This window comes from Schistocerca piceifrons, chromosome 9, assembly GCF_021461385.2.
Source record: "Schistocerca piceifrons isolate TAMUIC-IGC-003096 chromosome 9, iqSchPice1.1, whole genome shotgun sequence".
Classification (NCBI taxonomy): Eukaryota; Metazoa; Arthropoda; class Insecta; order Orthoptera; family Acrididae; genus Schistocerca; species Schistocerca piceifrons.
In genome coordinates this window covers 215980276-215990279 of record NC_060146.1, presented here as the reverse complement: position 1 = coordinate 215990279, position 10004 = coordinate 215980276, and positions in this window count along the sequence as shown.

The following is a 10004-nucleotide window of genomic DNA, read 5'->3' as shown; positions in this document are numbered from 1 at the left end:
AGATCGTATTGATAGCGACATTAGACTGTTTGCCGATGATGCTGTAGTCTACAGGAAAGTAGTATCACACGAAAGTTGTGAACAAATCATTTGAGGATATGCAGAAACTAAATGCGTGGTATAATGGCTGGCAGTTACCTCTAAATATTAGTAAGTGTAACCTACTGCGTATAACAAGGCGAGAATCCCCATTAATCTACGAGAACAAAATAAATGATCAGCCCTTGGAAGTGGTAATATCTGTCAAGTATCTGGGTGTGACTATTCGAAATGATCTCAAAAGGAATGATCAGATTACACAAGTAACGGGCAAGGCGAACTCTAGATTGCGGCTTATTGGTAGAATCCTGAAGCGATGCAGTCCTTCAGCAAAGGAAATTGCTTTCAATAGTTAGTTCGTCCAGTCTTGGAGTATTGTTGGTCTGTATGGGACCCTTACCAGTTGGGTCTGATTAAAGAGATTGAGAAGGTCCAAAGAAGAGCGGCAAGATTCGTGACTGGTACATTTAGCCATCGAGAGAGCGTTACAAATCTCATAGAAAGTTTGAAGTGGGACACATTTGCAGGTAGACGGCGCGCTAAACGGAAGGGGCTGCTTTCTAAAATCCGAAATCCGATCTTCACCGAGGATGTAGAGCATATATTACTACCACCAACCTTCAAATCGCGCAATGATCACCATTCGAAGATAAGGGAAATTAGAGCTCGTACTGAGGCGTTCAGACAGTCGTTTTTCCCTCGCGCGATCCGTGAGTGGAATAGAGGTGGACGGGGGGATATGACTTTGGCACGAATTGTGCACTCCGCCACACAGCGCTTGGTGTCTAGTGGAGTATATATGTAGATGTAGATGTATATGACCCCTGATTTCTCGTATCTTATCTGCGTGGTCCTTACACGCAATGTATATTGGCAGGAGTAGAATCGTTTGACAGTCAGCTTCAAATGCTGGTTCTCTAAATTTTCTCTGTCGTATTCCTCGAAAAGAACTTCACGTTCCCTCAAGAGATTCCTATTTGAGTTCCTGAAGCATCTGCAGAACACCTGCATGTCGTGCGAACCTACCGGTAACAAATGCAGCAGCCCACCTCCGAACTGCTTCGATGTCTTCCTTCAATCCGACCTGGTACAGGTACCAAACATTCGAGCAGTACTGAATATTAGGTAACACTAGCGTCCTAAATGCGGTCCCCTTCGCAGATGAACCACAATTTTCCGGCCGCTGTGGTCGAGCGGTTCTAGGCGCTTCAGTCTGCAACCACGCGGGTGCTACGGTCGCAGTTTCGAATCCTGCTTCGGGCATGGATGTGTGTGATGTCCTTAGGTTAGTTAGGTTTAAGTAGTTCTAAGTCTAGGGGACTGATGACCTCAGATGTTAAGTCCCGTAGTGCTTAGAGCCATTTGAACCATTTTTTTTTAACCACAATTTCCCAGAATTGTCCCAATAAACCGATGTCGACCACTCGCCTTCCCTACCACAATCTTCACATGCACATTCGATTTCATATCGCTTTGCAACGTTACGCGCAGGTATTTAAATGACGTCACTGTGCCAAGTGGCGCACTACAAACGCTGTACCCGAACGTTGTTTTTCCTCCTAATCCGCACTAACTTACATTTTTCTACATTTACAGATAACTGCCATTCATTACACCAATTATAAATTTTGTCTAAGTAATTATGTAGCCCAGTACAGTGACTCAAGGACGACCTCTTGCCCCACAACACAGCACCATCAGCAAACAACTGCAGATTGCTTTCAACCTTTCCGCTAAGTCATTTATGTGTACAGAGAACAACAGCTGTCCTGTCGCACTTCCACGGAGGACTCCTGACGGTCCCTTTGTCTCCGATGAACACTCGCCGTCCAGGACAACATGCTAGGTCCTGTTACTTAAGTAGTCTTCGGGGCACGGACATACCTGTGAACCTATTCCATTCACTCGTACTGTCCTTAACAGTCTGCAATGGCGCACCATGTCAAATGCTTTCGGGAAATCTAGAAATATGGAATCTGCCTGTCGTTAAAAAAAGGTAGGAAGATTGTTCTGTTTAGCAATAGTGACAAAAAGCAGATTTCAGAGTACCTGACGGCTCAACACCAAAGTTTTGTTGTAAGTACAGGTAGTGACGAGGATCAGTGGACAAAGTTCATAACCATCGTACAATATGCGTTAGATAAGCATGTGCCAAGCAAGATCGTAAGAGATGGAAAAGAGCCACCGTGCTACAACAACCGAGTTAGGAAGCTGCTGCGGAAGCAAAGGGAACTTCACAGCAAACATAAACATAGCCAACGCCTTGCAGACAAACAAAGCTGTTTCACAGAGGAAGACTGCACTGTAGTTCCTTCTCTAGATTGTCGCACAGATGACAAAATGGCAGATATCGAAATAGACGACAGAGGGATAGAGAAACAATTAAAATCGCTCAAAACAGGAAAGGCCGCTGGACCTGATGGGATACCAGTTCGATTTTACACAGAGTACGCGAAAGAACTTGCCCCCCTTCTTGCAGCGGTGGACCGTAGGTCTCTAGAAGAGCGTAGCGTTCCAAAGGATTGGAAAAAGGCACAGGTCATCCCCGTTATCAAGAAGGGACATCGAACAGATGTGCAGAACTATAGACCTATATTTATAACGTCGATCAGTTGTAGAATTTTGGAACACGTATTATGTTCGAGTGTAATGACTTTTCTGGAAACTAGAAATCTACTCTCTAGGAATCAGCATGGGATTCGAAAAAGACGATCGTGTGAAACCCAGCTCGCGCTATTTGTTCACGAAACTCAGAGGGCCATAGACACGGGTTCACAGGTAGATGCCTTGTTTCTTGACTTCCGCAAGGCGTTTGATACAGTTCCCCACAGTCGTTTAACCAACAAAGCAGGAGCATATGGATTATAAGAGCAATTATGTGATTGGATTGAAGAGTTCCTAGATAACAGAACGCAGCATGTCATTCTCAATGGAGAGAAGTTTTCCGAAGTAAGAGTGATTTCAGGTGTGCCGCAGGGGAGTGTCGTAGGACCGTTGCTATTCACAATATACATAAATGACCTTGTGGATGACATCGGAAGTTCACTGAGGCTTTTTGCAGATGATGCTGTGGTGTATCGAGAGGTTGTAACAATGGAAAACTGTACTGAAGTGCAGGAGGATCTGCAACGAGTTAACGCATGGGGCAGGGAATGGCAATTGAATCTCAATGTAGTGTAATGTGCTGCGAATACATAGAAAGAAAGATCCCATATCATTTAGCTACAAAATAGCAGGTCAGCAACTGGAAGCAGTTAATTCCATAAATTATCTGGGAGTACGCATTAGGAGTGATTTAAAATGGAATGATCATAATATAAAGTTGATCGTCGTTAAAGCAGATGCCAGACTGAGATTCATTGGAAGAATCCTAAGGAAATGAAATCCGAAAACAGAGGAAGTAGGTTACAGCACACTTCTTCGCCCACTGCTTGAATACTGCTCAGCAGTGTGGGATTCGTACCAGATATGGTTAGCAGAAGTGATAGAGAAGATCCAACGGAGAGCAGCGCGGTTCGTTACAGCATCATTTAGTAATCGCGAAAGCGTTACGGAGATGATACATAAACTCCAGTGGAAGGCTCTGCAGGAGAGATGCTCAGTAGCTCGGTACGGGCTTTTGTTGAAGTTTCGAGAACATACCTTCACCGAGGAGTCAAGCAGTATATTGATCCCTCCTACGTATATCTGGCGAAGAGACCATGAGGATAAAGTTAGAGAGATTAGAGCCCACGCAGAGGTATACCGACAATCCTTCTTTCCACGAACAATACGAGACTGGAATAGAAGGGAGAATCGATAGAGGTACTCAAGGTACCCTCCGCCACACACCGTCAGGTGGCTTGCGGAGTATGGATGTAGATGTAGATACCCTTCACCCATAGTTCATAATATGTCATGAGAGAAAAGGGCAAGCTGAGTTTCGCACGAGCGATGCTTTCAGTAACCGTGCTGATTTGTGGAAATAATCTTTTCAGTCTTATGAAACTTTATTACCTTCGAAATGAGAATATGCTCAAGGATTCTGCAGCAAACCGATGTTAGGGATATTGGTCTGCAATTTAGTGGGTCCAGTCTTTTGCCATTCTTATATACAGGAGCATATATAATACTGTCAGCTCCCCTCACATGTCTGCCTGTTTAGCTAAGCATAGCTCCTGATGTGCACAACCCCCCACGTTTCCAGTTCCATCTCACCCATTACACGATGGGGCGTGCAACGCTGCTGCCAAGCAGTGTGTGTGGAGTGGCCTGCCCAGAAACTCTCATCTATGGGCGGTGCTATAGAACTAGCTATAGTTGCAACACATGTACATTATGGAACAAAATGGTTCAAATGTCTCTGAGCACTATGGGACTTGACTTCTGAGGTCATCCGTCCCCTAGAACTTAGAACTACTTAAATCTAACTAACCTAAGGCCATCACACACATCCATGCCCGAGGCAGGATTCGAACCTGCGACCGTAGCCGTAGCGCGGTTCCAGACTGTAGCGCCTAGAACTGCTCGGCCACCCTGGCCGGCACATTATGGAACAAATTTAATAATTTTTAAGATGGCTTATGTCCAATGAACAACAAAAGGATGTTCCATTCCTTAATTCACCCTGTTAGATGTCGAAGTCGTTTTCTTGTGTTATGTACAATACGCTATTCCTTATGGTTCAAGCTAAGTCTACCCTAAATCTCATCGGAATCGGTTCAGTGTTTTGATTGTGAAAATTAACAGACAGTGTAAGTGGGCCGTTTAGGTTTTTATGTTGGTAACGGCACGTTGCGCGTTGTATGAAAATCGCTGACTGCGCTGTGTGCGGTCTGTGGCTGGTTCGACTCATTGTTGGAATATTCCCTAGCGTAGTGTTGGGCAGTTGGATGTTAACAGCGCGTAGCGTTGGGCAGTTGGAGGTGAGCCGCCAGCAGTGGTGGATGTGGGGGGAGAGATTCCAGAGTTTTGAGAGGTTACTATGACTTTTGAACACTATTATGGTAAATATATTGTTTGTTCTCCATCAAAATCTTAATTTGCTAACTATATGCCAATCAGTAGTTAGTGCTTTCAGTAGTTAGAATCTTTTATTTAGGTGGCAGTATTGGCGCTCGCTGTCTTGCAGTAGTTCGAGTAACTAAGATTTTTGTGAGGTAAGTGATTCATGAAGGGTGAAGGGTATTGTTAGTCAGGGCTATTCTTTTGTAGGGATTATTAAAAGTCAGATTGTTTTGCGCTAAAATATTGTGTGTCAGTTTAGAAATGATCTGTCTGAGCATGTTCAGTTTTACTCAGCTGTTCCGGTATCAAATAAGGTACAAGTTTACCAGCACTGTCGTTCTTTACATACAAAGGGGAAATTTCAACAGAACCACTTGCACATCTGTAATGCACTGAAGAGCCAAAGAAGCTGGAACACCTGCCCAATACCGTGTAGGGCCCCCGAGAGCACGCAGAGGTGCCGCAACACGACGTCCCAAGGACTCGTCTAATGTCTGAAGTAGTGCTGGAGCGAACTGACACCAGGAATCCTGCAGGACTGTCCATAAATCTGTACGAGTGCTAGGGAGTGGAGATCTCTTCTGAACAGCACGTTGCAAGGCATCCCAGATATGCTCAATCATGTTCATGTCTCGGGAGTTTGGTCGCCAAGGGAATGTTTAAACTCAGAAGAGTGTTCCTGAAGCCACTGTGTAGCAATTCTGGACGCGTGGGGTGTCGCATTGTAATGCTGGACCTGCCCAAGTCCGCCGGAATGCACAAGAGACATGAATGGATGCAAGTGATCAGACAGGATTCTTATGTACGTATTGTCTGTCAGAGTCCTATGTAGACGCTTCAGGAGTCCCGTATCACTCTAACTGCACACGCCCCACACCATTACAGAGCCGCCACCAGCTTGAACAGTCTCCTGCTGACATGCAGAGTCCATCGATTTCTGACGTTGTCTCCATACCCGGACACGTCCAATCGCTCGGTATAATTTGAAACGAAACTCGTCCGACCAGTTAACACATTTCCAATCATCAACAGACCAATGTCGGTGTTGACGGGCCCAGATTTCTGTCGTGCAGTCATTGAGGATACACGAGTGGGCCTTCGGCTGCGAAAGCCCATATCGATGTTGTTTCATTGAGTGGTTCTCAGCTGCGCGGGATTAGCCGAGCGGTCTTGGGCGCTGGAGACATGGACTGTGCGGCTGGTCCCGGCGGAGGTTCGAGTCCTCCATCGTGCATGGGTGTGAGTGTTTGTCCATAGGATAATTTAGATTAAGTAATGTGTAAGCTTAGGGACTGATGACCTTAGCAGTTAAGTCCCATATGATTTCACACTCAGTTGAACAGTGATTCGCATGTTGACACTTGCTGATGGTCCAACATCGAAATCTGCAGCAATTTGCAGAAGGGCTGCAGTTCTGTCACGATGTACCATTCTCTTCAGTCGCCGTTGGCCCCGTTCTCGCAACATCTATTTCCAGTCGCAGGGATGTCGGAGATTTGATGTTTCACCGGATTCCTGATATTCACGGTACACTCGTGAAATGGTCGTACGGGAGAATGCCCGCTTCATCGCTACCTCGGAGATGCTGTGGGCCATCACTCGTGCGCCGACTGTAACACCATGATCAAGCTCATTTAAATGTTGATTGCCTGCCAGTGCAGCGGCAGTAGCCGATCCAACAACTGCGCCAGACACTTGTTGTCTTATATAGGCGTTGCCGACTGCTGCGCGGCATTCTGCCTGTTTACATATCTCTGTATTTGAATACGCATGACTACACCAGAATCTTTGGCGCTTGACTGTGTTGGTATGGATCAATAAATAAAGTGGAACAGATCAAGAGTTACACAGTACAGCGAGTGAAACCACCAGGGTCTCAGCAGTGTTTTGAACTGAGCGCCGTCTATTAGCGGAGAGTTTTCCGCGCTGGCTCAGTACATAGAGGCGGGGGCCACCTTAACAGCTCCACCCCCACACTTGATCCCCTGATTGACAGTGGCTTTCCTTTGAGCCCCCAATTTAGCGGTGCCCACCCCAGCTAGCGGCCCGGTGTATCGACCCGGGCTGGATTACGACGGCGGTGGTCGGTGGTGGGGGTAGAAGGGGGCGCCGGACCCTGCTGGCAAGGCCGGGAAAGCCATTCACGGGCCGTGAACCCCTCAGGTATTCATACTCGGCCCGCCGGCGTGGCGTTTAATTTGATAGCCGTAACGCCACTGCTGTTTCCGTACACATAACTCCGCTTGTCACATTATGCTCCATCTGTGCCGGCACTGTGCGTGCGTTTTGTATTCTGCACGGACGGAGTGTCCGCATAGCTGACGTCGCTAATGCACTGCTGAGCGGTGGCGCCCGAAACCGAGGTATCTGAATCGAATCCTGCTGGTAGTAGTAGTTAACAGAGACCTGAATTATTTAATTATTTGAAGTAGCAAGATTAGGGTCATTAGGTTGGCCATTACATGTATCCAGGAATTCTATGAGGGACGTTCAATCAGTAATAAACTACTTTTTTGGTCAATTTGGATTTAAAAAATGCGGACTTCGTTGGGGGACATCGTGATGCTACCAAAACACATGTAACCTTTCTGACAGCTGACAACAGAGTAAATACCCAATATGCATAACATTGTACACATACTTTTCAGGCACGTTTACGAAGACAGTGACAAAAAAGTAGTGAAAATCGGACTAATACAACACACAAAATTATAAATTTCTGTTCACTTTTTAAACAGTCTTCGCGTTGCGAAGATTGTTAAGTTTCAATGCAGTCCTTCAAAGAAAACTTATACCTTTTAGTAGAAACACGAAGTGAGAGCAAGCCTTAAATTCTACAGACTGATTGAATTATGTGCGGTTCGTTTTACGAATAGCAATAGAGGAACATACAATACATTCACACGAACAGGCATTCGGTTCTATATTTGTAGTATAATCCAGACTTCCGTTCTTATGTTAATAGTATTTGCTCTATAATTTTGTGTTTCGGAAGAAGCTATCATTTTTTGTATTCTTTATGGTCTTAATGCAACTGTCTAAAAATAAACGCAGGGCCGGTACTACGTTGTGAAACAGCCTGTAGAAGCGCCCTGTGACGTAGCTGGCTTGGCAGAGTGGGGACTCGCTCACTCGTTCTCCAGTTTAGCGACAGACTAAAGCGCCACGATGTGGCATGGACTCGAGTAATGTCTGAAGTAGTGCTGTAGGGAACTGACACCATGAATCCTGCAGGGCTGTCCATAAATCCGTAGGAGTACGAGGGGGAGGAGATCTCCCAGATATGCTCAATGATGTTCATTTCTGGGGTGTTTGTTCGCCAGTTGAAATATCTGAACTCAGAACAATGTTCCCGGAGCCACTCTGTAGTAATTCTGGACGTGTGGGGTGTCGCATTCTCCTGCTGGAATTGCCCAAGTCCGTCCGAATGCACAATGCACATGAATAGATGCAGATGATCAGACAGGATGCTTACGTACGTGTCACCTGTCAGAGTCGTGTCTACACGTGGTCCCACATCAGTCCCACATCAGTCCAGCTGAACACGCTCCACACCAATACAGGGCCTCCACCAGCTTGTACAGTCCCCTGCTGACATACAGGGTCCATGGATTCATGAGGTTGTCTCCATACCCGTACACGTCCATCCGCTCGATACAATTTGACACGAGACTCGTCCGGCCAAGTAACACGTTTCCAGTCACCAACCGTCCAACGTCGGTGTTGACGTGCCCTGGCGAGGCATAAAACTTGTGTCGTTAAGTCATCAAGGGTACTCAAGTGGGCCTTCGGCAATGAAAGGCATGTCGATGATGTTTCGTTGAATGGTTCGCACGCTGGCACTTGTTGATGGCCCAGCACTGAAATCTGTAGCAATTTGCAGAAGGGCTGCACTTCAGTCACGTTGTACGATTCTTTTCAATCGTGGTTGGTCTCGATCTTGCAGGGTCTTTTTCTGGCCGCAGCGATGCCCGAGATTTTATGTTTTACCCGTTTCCTGATACTCACGGTACGTTCGTGCAATGGTCGTGCGGGAAAATCTCCACTTCATCGCTAACTCAGAGATACTGTGTCCCATCGCTCGTGCGCCGACTGTAGCACCATGTTCAAACTCGGTTAAATCTTGATAACCTGCCATTGTAGCAGGAGTAACCGAACTAATAACTGCGCCAGACACTTGTTGTCCTATATAGGCGTCGCCGACCACAGCGCCGTTTTACCGTCTGTTTATATATCTGTGTATTTGCAGACGCATGCCTATACCAGTGCCTTTGGCGCTTCAGTTTATTTCTTATGGGCGTCACACAGATGACCAGCATTCTAGGATGGGTCGCAGGAGTGATTTGTAAGCGCTCTCCTTTGTAGACTGAATGCACTTCCCCAGTATTCTACCAACCGAAGTCTGTTATCTGGTTTTCCACCACTGACCCTATGTGGCTGTTCCACATCTTATCCCTACGAAATGTTACACCCAGATATTTTTATGGGTTTACAGATTCCATCTGTGACTCACTAGTATTGTATTCATAGATTACTATGTTTTCTTGTTTTGTGAAGTGTGCCGGCCGATGTGGCCGAGCGGTTCTAGGCACTTCAGTCTGTAACCGCGCGACCGCTGTGGTCGCAGGTTCGAATCCTGCTTTGGGCATGGATGTGTGTGATGTCCTCAGGTTAGTTTGTGTTTAAGTAGTTCTAAGTTCTAGGGGACTGATGACCTCAGGTGTGAAGTTCCATAGTGCTCAGGGCCATTTGAACCATTTTGTGAAGTGTGCGATTTTATATTTTTGAAAACTTGCAGCAAGTTGTTGATCTTTGCACCACTTTTAAATGTTATCAGGATCTGACTGAAAATCTGTGCGTGTTCGTTCAGACTGCACATCACTGTAGGTAACTGCAACGTTTGCGAAAAATCTGAGATTACAATTGGCATTGTCCGCTTGGTCTTCAGTATACAACACGAACAATAAGGGAACCAACGC